We start from the raw sequence: 10,837 nt of genomic DNA on the forward strand, positions 1-10,837 counted from the left end.
ATGATGCAGCAGACATCATATAGAATTACAATAAGGAATGGACAATAAGTCAAAACGGTGGAAGGGGTAACTGAGAAAAGACATGCTTTGAGAGATGTTTGAGTTTGGGGATGGCTTGATGAGGCCAGCATAAAAGGATCTTGCCAAGAAGACTGAGAACTAGAGATCTAAAAACACAGTGGTAACTTAGAAGCCCTGGGAGCCAGAGAAAAAAAAGAGTCTCAAATGAATTCAGGTCTTTAAAGTATTCATTGTCTCTGGCACATACAGATAATTGTTTCATTTCCAGTTCAGTTTCCAAGCAGTAGAAACCAGTGGAAGAAGAAAGTAATGTCAATGAAGTAAAGAATGAATGGAAGAAAAAAAAGAGAAGATGTGGGGTGGGTGGAGTAACACTTCTTCATAAAGAGCTGTGGGATGAAGATGCTTAGTTGAGTAGCAAAGCATCTCAAAGAGCAAACTTAAAGGGCTGAGGAAAAAGAGCCAGTAGAGACAGTTTTAAGAGGAGAAGACAAACTAAATGAGTCATTGCCTTGGATGAGACTGAATCTCTCTGACCCAGAGAAAATGAGGTAATTTGCCCTGAGTAGAAGGAGGGACTCTTTATCTTCTAAGACTGGAAGAAAAATAAAATATATCGGTAAGGTTATGTACAGATGTATGTTTGTGTAGTACGGATAAGTAAAAGTGAACAGAAATTGAGAATATTCATTTTTACTTGCTCCAGTTTTCTACTTAAAGTAGAGTTACTAGAAGATTGTGAGGCAGAATAAGATTTGAAAGGTGGAATAGTCAGTGAAGGGAATAAAAGATGAATCTAAGGACAAATGAATGTATCACTAAGTAGATTTGAGGCTCCATCTCTGTTTGAAAATCATTGTTTTTTGGTGTCATCAATCTACATGGTTTCACTTCTTAATTTTAAAAACAGATTTAGAAGAACTTAGGAAGCTGCATCTGTATGAGGAAAAGGACTGTAGGTTTGAGTCACAATTCCGATTTTGCTAGACATTTTCAGCAAAACGACAGGAGTACAAGATGGTTGAAAGTGTTTGTGAGTACAATTTCAGAAGAGTAGGCTAAGCCCAGAAAAGTGAGATCAGAATCATTTAACATATTGAGTTAAGGTGCAGGGATAGAAGAATTGGAGTTATGAAATTGAAAAGAAATTACAAATGAAGTGATGTCTAAGTGGTCAGAGGACTGGAGGTTGTGGTTCGATAATGAGATTAAATTGAGACATCTGATTTTTAACAACTTAAAGTGATTTTAAAAAAAAGATAGGTGGAGTGCAAGTGTGTGCACACCCATGTGCATGCTTCTCTTATCAGAGCTTCTTTTCTTCAGTTCTGAACCTCACTTTTTTATGTCATAATTCTAATTGTTGTCAAAATTAATGCTGTATTATTTAACGTCACTTATAGTTTAGAGCTTTCCTCTTTAAAAAAAGACAAAAAATAAGACAATCATATTGCAGCATCAGTGCCCCCACTTCTGAACTGATTTTGGAAGACCTGCTTGGCAAACAGCCAAGTTTTTTTTTTTTTTTTTTTTTTTTTTAATAGCTGATTCAGCTTAAGTAATGAGAGTAGCATCTCATCGACAATGTAGGTATATGAAGACAAAATGATTTTAGCAGGTAAATTTTAGACAATTGAACATTCTTAGCAGGATCTTTGTGAGTGTGGACCCACAGATTTCTAACTTCTGGAGGCTGTTTGCTAGTCACCATTGCATTACTTTGAATTGATTTATTATTGCATAAGCTATTGTACATGCTTTAAACCATAGATTCTTCTAACTGCTAGATTTAACTGTACAATTTGAGAGGTTTTGCACAAACAAAATGTGCATTTGGGTACAATAGAAGAGTGATACCTACAGGCTCTGAAACTGGTAAGAGAAAACTTGATTTATTGTTGCATAACATTATTTCCTTCTGGATCAAATATTGACATAAATTTGTGTTAAAGGGTGTCGAAAGCTCCCCTTGGCCATCCTTCAATTTTTTATTCGTCTGCTTACTTTTATCTTTCTTGTATTTTAAGATATCCTTAGTTTCCCAGATTGAGAGTTTAATTAAGGATGGAGCATTACTGAGGAGATATTATAGTAAGTAGAACTCGCTTTGTTATTTTTTCATGGTAACCAAAAATATATTTACCAGGAACTCTTAAAGCTAAACAGTGAGCATACCTTGTTTGTGGTAAACATACATTCTTTTTCAGATCCATATGTAAAGATATTATAGAAAAGATATATATTTATATACAGATTTCCTTCAAAATGCTCAGCACTGTTCAAGGTGTTTTGGGAACATAGACAAAAATGAAACTTAACTCATGACCTCAAGTTCCTACAATCTAATTGGGGCAGATTAGTATCATGCAGTAAATAATAAGGGCGAGGGAAACAAGGTGAAATATGAAGTGCTGAGCCATATGCTCCTGATAGTCATTTTTTAGCAAATATTTATGGAACACTTCAAGTTTCAAATGCTCTGCTAGGTGTTAGGCATATAATACCCATAAAACTGATGAAAACACCTGCTCTCATAAGTCTTATAGTGTAGTGGAGCAGATAAAGATCAAAACAAATAAGTAATACATTAAACAACAACAACAACAACAAAAAATGCTTAATAGAAGCAATAAGGAGGAAAAGGGTATACAAAATGCCGACAAGGAATTTGATAATTTGATACTTGATAATAAGGAACTTGATAGAGTGTCCAGTGAAAGACTCACAGAGTAGAAATCTGAAGGAAGTGAAAATGCTGAATTGGTCCTGCAGGTAACTGGGAGAACACATTCTAGGGAGAGGGAAAGTAAAATACAAAGGTCCCATGGCAGGAGAATGTTCCAGCATGAAGCGGGCACAATAGTGGGAGTAGAGCCAATGAAGAGAGAATGGTGGATAATGAAGTCAGAAAGAAAATGGAGACTCAGACCGTGTAGGGATCTGCAGCTCATTGTAAGAACTTTGGCTATAACTCACCATGAGAGTTTAAGATGAGAAAGGACAGAAATCACAAAGTAGGTGGAAAGAAAGGATACATTCAGGATTTGAGATTTGCACTGGGTTTTGAAAGGTGGACAGACTTTGAAATGATGCCTTATTACTGATAAATATCTCAATAAGAGCAAAGACACAATAGGAAGTACTTTACAGTCTTTGAGGATAAAGTGTCTAGTGTGCCTTGAATAGAGGAAATATTCTTGGACTGGCTAATTATGGTGGAAGTAAATTTTGCATAGCTATTAAAGGCATAAATAGTAGCTTATATGTGATAAAATAGAAGAATAGGGAATTTTGGAAGCTTTTGACTGTCAGAGCTTGAATAAACTAAAGACAGACCAGAGAAAGACTATAGATAGAAGGAAAACAGAGGGAAAAAATCATTCTACAACATTTTCAAAAATCAAACTCCTATTCCTAGCCTTTAGGAATAGGACACAAAAACTTTGACTTTTTTCCCACAGTTTGTTAACTGGAGTAATTTTGCATACACTCACAGAATCATTGATAATGATAGTGTAAGAAATGTAGTTTGAGATGGTAAAGAAGAATAGGAAGTGAAGAAGTTTAAGAAAGATTAGGTAGAAATAGAAAAATAAAAAATATCTGAGTATGCAAGACAAGCCAGAATTTTGTTAATAATTTTTATTAATTTGTTATTAAGAAAGTTTCATGTGTTCACATTTATTGCTGTGTAGTAAACTACTCTTCAGGTTACCTCCCACTGGTTCTTCAGCTGTCAACATTTTAAAACAGACGTTTTGAAGCCTGGTTTTCCAATGGTAACATAAAAAAGGACTTTAATGTTTGCCTCCTACTGCCTCTCTGACATGGAAAGATTTTCACACAGGTTGATACGTTAGGTAAAAATAAAAATTGCTTTTACTGAGCCATTGCGCCGGGAAATGCAGTAAATTTCTAAATGGCAACAGTGTTTATGACTGTGGGGGATTTGCTTACTAGAGGGTATACTTTAAGGTATGTTGGGATCTGTGAAATTCCATTTTCTATGGGAGCTTTAGCAACTACAGGAGATGAGAAAACATTTTTTTAACCTTAACAATTTTACAAAAATTTCTCCATTAATTAGATTGTCGCTGTCAGTGCAGGGTTAAACTAACTGAAATCCAAATCAGCCTAAATATGTGAGCTGAAACGATTTGTGTTTCTGGGTCAAAAATCAAAAGCAGAGAGTTTTGTTAAAAAAAGAAAAAAGAAAAGAAAAGAGCCACGGTCGGGCGCTGGTGGCTCACGCCTGTAATCCCAGCACTTTGGGAGGCCGAGGCGGGTGGATCATGGGGTCGGGAGATCGAGACCATCCTGGCTAACACGGTGAAACCCCGTCTCTACTAAAAAATGCAAAAAATTAGCTGGACATGATGGCGGGCGCCTGTAGTTCCAGCTACTCGGGAGGCTGAGGCAGGAGAATGGCGTGAACCCAGGAGGCTGAGCTTGCAGTGAGCCAAGATCACGCCACTGCGCTCCAGCCTGGGCAGCAGAGCAAGACTCCCTCTCAAAAAAAAAAAAAAAAAAAAAGAGCCACACAATTTTCAATGTTTCTCAAAGTTTTAGTGATTTATGCATGTGAACAGGGGTTTGTTGTTGTATGTCTTAAAGGAGACAACCCTGCCATGGAAACACACATACAGTGGCTTAATTATCTCACACAAGAATTACTAATGGGAAGGGAGCAGGAAGCAGTGTTGTAAGACCAGGGTCCTCAAACTATGGCCCATGGGCCATATCTGCCTTCCTCCCCAGCCTTTTTTTTTTTTTTTTTTTTTGTAAATCAAGTTGTATTGAAACATAGCCACACACACAGCCACACTCATTTATGCATTGCCTGTGAGTGTTTTCACCATACAGTGGCAAAGTCGAATAGTTGCCATAGAGATTGCCTGACCTACAAAGCCACATGTATTTACTATGTAGTCTTTTAAAGAAAATAATCTGTAAATCCCTATTGTAAGAGAAACACCATCTATGAGAACCACACTGCTGTTAGGTAACATAGACATTCTCTTAATGTAGGGCAAAGGAAACTAGGGAAGGAGAAGTGAGTGGCAGAGATAACCCAGTAAAAGAATTCACAGGGATTATGAAACAGCTTTTGAGTGCTACAGCCTACGTACAGCTTTGAATAACCACATCATCCATGTTTTATTTATTTTTTTAAATAAAATAAGTGTTTGTTTTCCAAGTTCTATAATGGTAATTCTTTTAGGTTGCTTTAGGATGAGATATTTATTTCCATTCATCAAACTAACACAAATACAACTAGTATGAAATATAATGAACAATTGTTAACATTTACGTTTCTTTACCAAGGCAGTAAGAAATAGGCTCTTGTCATTTTCTCATTCTCAAGTACTTTTATCATAATAGCAATGGTATTGTTCTGAAGCTATAAGAAAGAAAATTGCTATTTGCTGAGATCACAATGTATAAAGGTAAAATAGATGAGAAATTCAGATCTATTACACGCCACATGTACTACTATTTATTTAAAGACTGAATTTTTTTGTATTTATTGAGTGGAGCATTCCATTTTTTCTCTCTTGAAGAACAGATTTATATCTCTTCTCTCTCATCCATGAAAACTTAACAGACAATGCACTTTATGAACACATGAAAAAAACCTTGAATTCTGCAATAGAACAATGGAAACTAATTTCAATTACTTACCGTGACAGCTATTTTTGTTGCTGCTGACACAGCTGTTGCAGTCTTTGTTTACAAAACTGAATTGATAAATAAAAAAGTCAATTTTCACTTGTTATAAGACAATTGTTCTTGAATTCTGAAGGAACTGTACTTCTTCTACTTTTTCAATAGGCTTTAATTCTAATTTAATAATAGTCTAAAATGGTGGGGATGTCTGGAGTAGCATTTTTCAAACTTTTTGTCTCAGAATACTTTCATATACTCAAAACTCAAGAGCTCAATGAAATTTTCTTTATGTGTATCTATTGATATTTATAATACTAGAAATAAAAAATGGACTTTAAAAATATTTACTAATTCATATTTATTTCTAAATATGGCATATATGCATAGCAAAATTTAATGTCTTAACCGTTTTTAAGTGTGTAATTCAGTATATCCACATTTCATGTCATTTTAAATGACAATAACAAATACTACACAAGATGACTAATAACATTATGACTAGAATAAACCATAATAAACACTATACGTGGTGATATACATTAATGCCAGTAACTGTTTGTTTATTTTTAAAATAAAAATAGAAAGATTCCCTTGCCCCCCAAATTCTGTAAAGATAAAAGTGGCATTGTTTTACATTTTGTACACCTTTTTAATTTCCGGCTTAATATAAGATAATTGGAATCTCATATCTAGTTCTGCACTCGTTATGTCACAAATACGTTGTTTTGATTGAAGTATATAAATAAGTTCCAGGTTTACATAGATATATAGTTGATAGAAAGAAGAGTATTGTAGTAGCCTTTCCAGATAATTGTGGATTTGTCATGTAGCCTACACTGTGCACCTAAAAATTGTATGAACATAAAGAGGTAAGTAACATCTCAGTGTACTTGAAAATAATTTTGACTTCACAGGACCCAGCCCCCCACCATGAGTCCTTGGAATACATTAAGAACCACTGGTCTTGGGTACAGCATTGTTCAAATTATGATATGACAATTCCTAGTGGCCAAGGATACAATCCAAATATTGGAGTTATCAGAAAAAAAATACTTTTAAAATATTTTAAAACATTTTAATTTTGCTAAAAGAATATAACATACATGTTACCATCTTAACCATTTTTAAGTGCAGAGTTTAGTTGTATTAACTATATTTAAGATGTTGTGCGACAAATCTTTCAAACTTTTTTATCTTGCAAATTGAAACTCTATGCCAATTGAACAACAACTCCCATTTCCCCTTCTCTTACTCCTGGCAACCACCATTCTACTTCCCATGAGTTTGACCATATTTGATACCTCATATAAGTGTAATCATAAAGTATTTGTCTTTTGGTCACTGGCTTATTTCACTTAACATAATGTCCTCCAGGTTCATCCATGCTGTTGCATGTGTCAGAATTTCCTTTTCTTTTAAAGACTAAATAATGTTCCATAATGCATACGCATGCATTTTGCCTATCTGCTCATCCCTCAGTAAACATTTGGGTTGCTTCTACCTCTTGGCTGTTGTGAATACTGCTGCAATGGACATTGGTGGGCAAACATATCTTCATGATTCTGATTTCAATTGTTTGGATATATACCCAGAAATGGGATTGCTGGATCATATGTAATTCCATTTTTTTATTTTTTGAGGAAACTCCATACTATTTTCTATATAGTAGTTGTACTACTTTACATTCCCACCTAGAATATGCAAGAGTTCAAATTTCTCCACATCTTCCCAATTTTTTTTTTTTTTTTTTTTTTTGAGATGGAATCTCGCTCCGTCACTCAGGCTGGGGTGCATTAATGCAATCTCAGCTCACTGCAACTTCCGCCTCCTGGGTTCAAGTGATTCTCTTGCCTCAGCCCCCTCGAGTAGCTGGGATTACAGGCACCCATCACCACACCCAGCTAACTTTTGTATTTTTAGTAGAGATGGGGTTTTATCATGTTGGTCAGTCTGCTCATGAATGCCTGACCTCAAGTGACCTACCCGCCTCATCCTCCCAAAGTGCTGGGATTACAGGCACGAGCCATCACACCCGGTCAGATATTGAGTATTACTGATATCTTCCAGTGAACATTGGATGACTTTCAATTTCTGTCATCTTTATTTTGTTTAAGCAACGTTTATAGTTTGAAGTGTATGAGTCTTTTGCCTCCTTGGTCAAGTTTATTCCTAAGTATTTTATTCTTTTTGATGCTACTGTAAATAAATTATTTTCTTAATTTCCTTTTCGTATTGCTTATTGTTAGTGTAAAGACACATAAATTACTTTTGTATGCTGATTTTATATCCTGCAATTTAGCTGATTTTTTTTTACTCATAACAGTTGTGTGCCTGTGTGTGTGTGTGTGTCTGTGTGTGTGTGTGTGTGTGTGTGTGTATGTAATTCTTGGGGTTTTCTACATATAAAAATCATGTCATTTGTAAATAAAGATAACCTTACTTTTTCTTTTCCAATTTGGATGTCTTTGCTTTTTCTTACCTAATTTCATTGCCTAGGACTTCTAGTACTACGTTGAACAGAAGTTGTGAGAGTGCGTATATGCTCCTAAATCTTTATCTCAGAGGAAAAGCTTTCAATTTTTTATTATTGGATATGATGTTGTCTGTGATCTTTTGATAGATAGTTTTATTACGTTTAGGTGCATTCTTTTATACCTAGTTTATTGAGTGTCTTCGTTAAGAAAAGGTGGTGAATTTTGTCAAATGCTTTTTCATCAGTTGAGATGATCACGCAAATTTTGTATGTCATGCTATTGATACAGTGTATTACATTGATAGATTTTTGTACTTTCAACTGTTCTTTCATTCCTGGAATGAATCCTACTTGATCAAGATAGAATATCCTTTTAATACACTGTAAAAACTAGTTGAGGAATTTTGCATAAACGTTTATCAGGGATATTGATTTGCAATTTTCTGATGGTGTCTTTTTTAGGCTTTGATATCAATGTAATGATTGCCTCATAAACATGTTTGGAAATGTTTCAACTTTTTCAATTTTTTGGAAGAGATTGAGGAAGATTAATGTTAATACTTTTTAAAATGTTAGGTAGATTTTTCCACTGAAGCCATCTGGTCCTGGGATTTTCTTTGTTGGGATGTATTTCATTATTGATTCAATCTCTTTATTAGTTACAGGTCTGTTAAATTTTTTTATTTCTTCATAATTCAGTTAATAAGTTGAATATTTAAAAATGTATCTATTGTTCTAGGTGTTCCAGTTTGCACATAAATGTTCACAGTAATCTCATGTACCTTTTGATTTCTGTAGCATTAGTTATAATACCTTCTCTTTCATTCGTAACTTTATTTATCTTCCCTCTTATTTTCTTATTTGATCTAGCTAAGGGTTTCTCGATTTTTAAAATATTTTCCAAAAAACAACTCTCAGTTTTGTTTAGCATTTCCATCATTTTTCTATTACTATTTCATTTATTTCCACTATTATCTATATTATATCCTTTCTTCTGCTAACTTTAATTCCTTCTTTTTTTCTGTTCCTTGAGGTGTAATGTTAGGTTGTTTATTTGAGATCTTCCTTCTTTTTAAATGTAAATGCTTACCACTACAAGCTTCTCTCTTAGTCCTGCTTTCTCTGCATCCTGTAAGTTTTGGTATGTTGTGTTTTCATTTTCATTTTTCTCAAGATATTTTAAGTTTTATTTTCATTCTTCTTTGTGCCATTTATCATTTAAGAGTATGTTGTTGGCCGGGCGCGGTGGCTCAGGAGATCGAGACCATCCTGGCTAACACGGTGAAACTCCGTCTCTACTAAAAAAAATACAAAAAACTAGCCGGGCGAGGTGGCGGGCGCCTGTAGTCCCAGCTACTCGGGAGGCTGAGGCAAGAGAATGGCGAAAACCCAGGAGGCGGAGCTTGCAGTGAGCTGAGATCCGGCCACTGCACTCCAGCCTGGACGACAGAGCGAGACTCTGTCTCAACAACAACAACAACAACAAAAAAAAAGAATGAAGTTGAAGGACTGATTTCAAAACATAAAACTATAATAAGGCAATGTGGTAGTATTATAAGTATAGACATATAGTTCAATGGAAGAGAGTCAGGAGTCCAGAAATAAACCCTCACATTTACAGGCAATTGATTTTCAACAAGAGTGGAGAGTAGAGTCTTTTCAACAAATAGGCTGGGATAATTGGATAGCCACNAAAAAAAAAAAAAAAAAGAGTATGTTGTTTAATTTCTATATGTTTGCATATTTTTCAGTTTTTCTCTGTTACTCATTTCTACTTTTACTCCATTGTGGTCAGAACATATTTTGTGTGATTTCAATTTTCTTGAATTTGTTAAGACTTATTTTTTGACTTAACGTGGTTTATCCTGGAGGCTGTTTCATGTGCACTTGAAAAGAATGCATATACTGATTTTGATGTGTGGAGTGTTCTGTATATTTCTTTTAAGTTCAGTTAGTCTATAGTGTTCAAGTCCTCTGTTTCCTTATTTATATTTTGTCTGGTTGTTCTATTCCTTATGGAAAGTGAGGTTTTGAAGTCTCTTACTGTTGTTTTGTTGCGGTTTATTTCTTCCTTCCATTTTGTCAAGGTTTGCTTTGCATATTTGGTAGCTGCATATATACCAATATACCTATGGTGTTAGGTGTATATCTATTTATAATTGTTATATTTTCTGGTTTGTTAACCCTTTTGTAATTTTTAAATGTCCTTTGTCTCTTATTACAGTTTTTGATTTGATGATATTTTTTTCTGTTATAATTATGGCTACCCTTCCTCTCTTTTGGTTATTTGCGTGGCATATCTTTCTTCATTTTTTACTTTAGGCAAATAAATGTCCTAGTATCTAAAGTGAGTCTTTTATAGACTTCATAATAGTTGAAGTTTATTTCTTGTTTGTTTTGGGTTTTTCAGCTATTCAGCCAACCTATGCTTTTCAATTGGATAATTTAATTTATTTACATTTAAAGTAACAACAGATGGACAATAATTACTACTGTCATTTTAATCTTTTAATAATTAATATTTGATATCTAAGATTATGTGAATTAATCAAGGGTGAAAATTTTATAATAAAGCAAAAAATTCAAAAAAAGCTTCAAAGTGACCCATTTCTTCATCCTACCTTTCCACCTGGCTGGTGGACTAATATAAATTTACATATATTATAGTTATTGGAC

This window comes from Rhinopithecus bieti, unplaced genomic scaffold (assembly GCF_001698545.2).
Source record: "Rhinopithecus bieti isolate Rb0 unplaced genomic scaffold, ASM169854v2 scaffold_26537, whole genome shotgun sequence".
Lineage (NCBI taxonomy): Eukaryota > Metazoa > Chordata > Mammalia > Primates > Cercopithecidae > Rhinopithecus > Rhinopithecus bieti.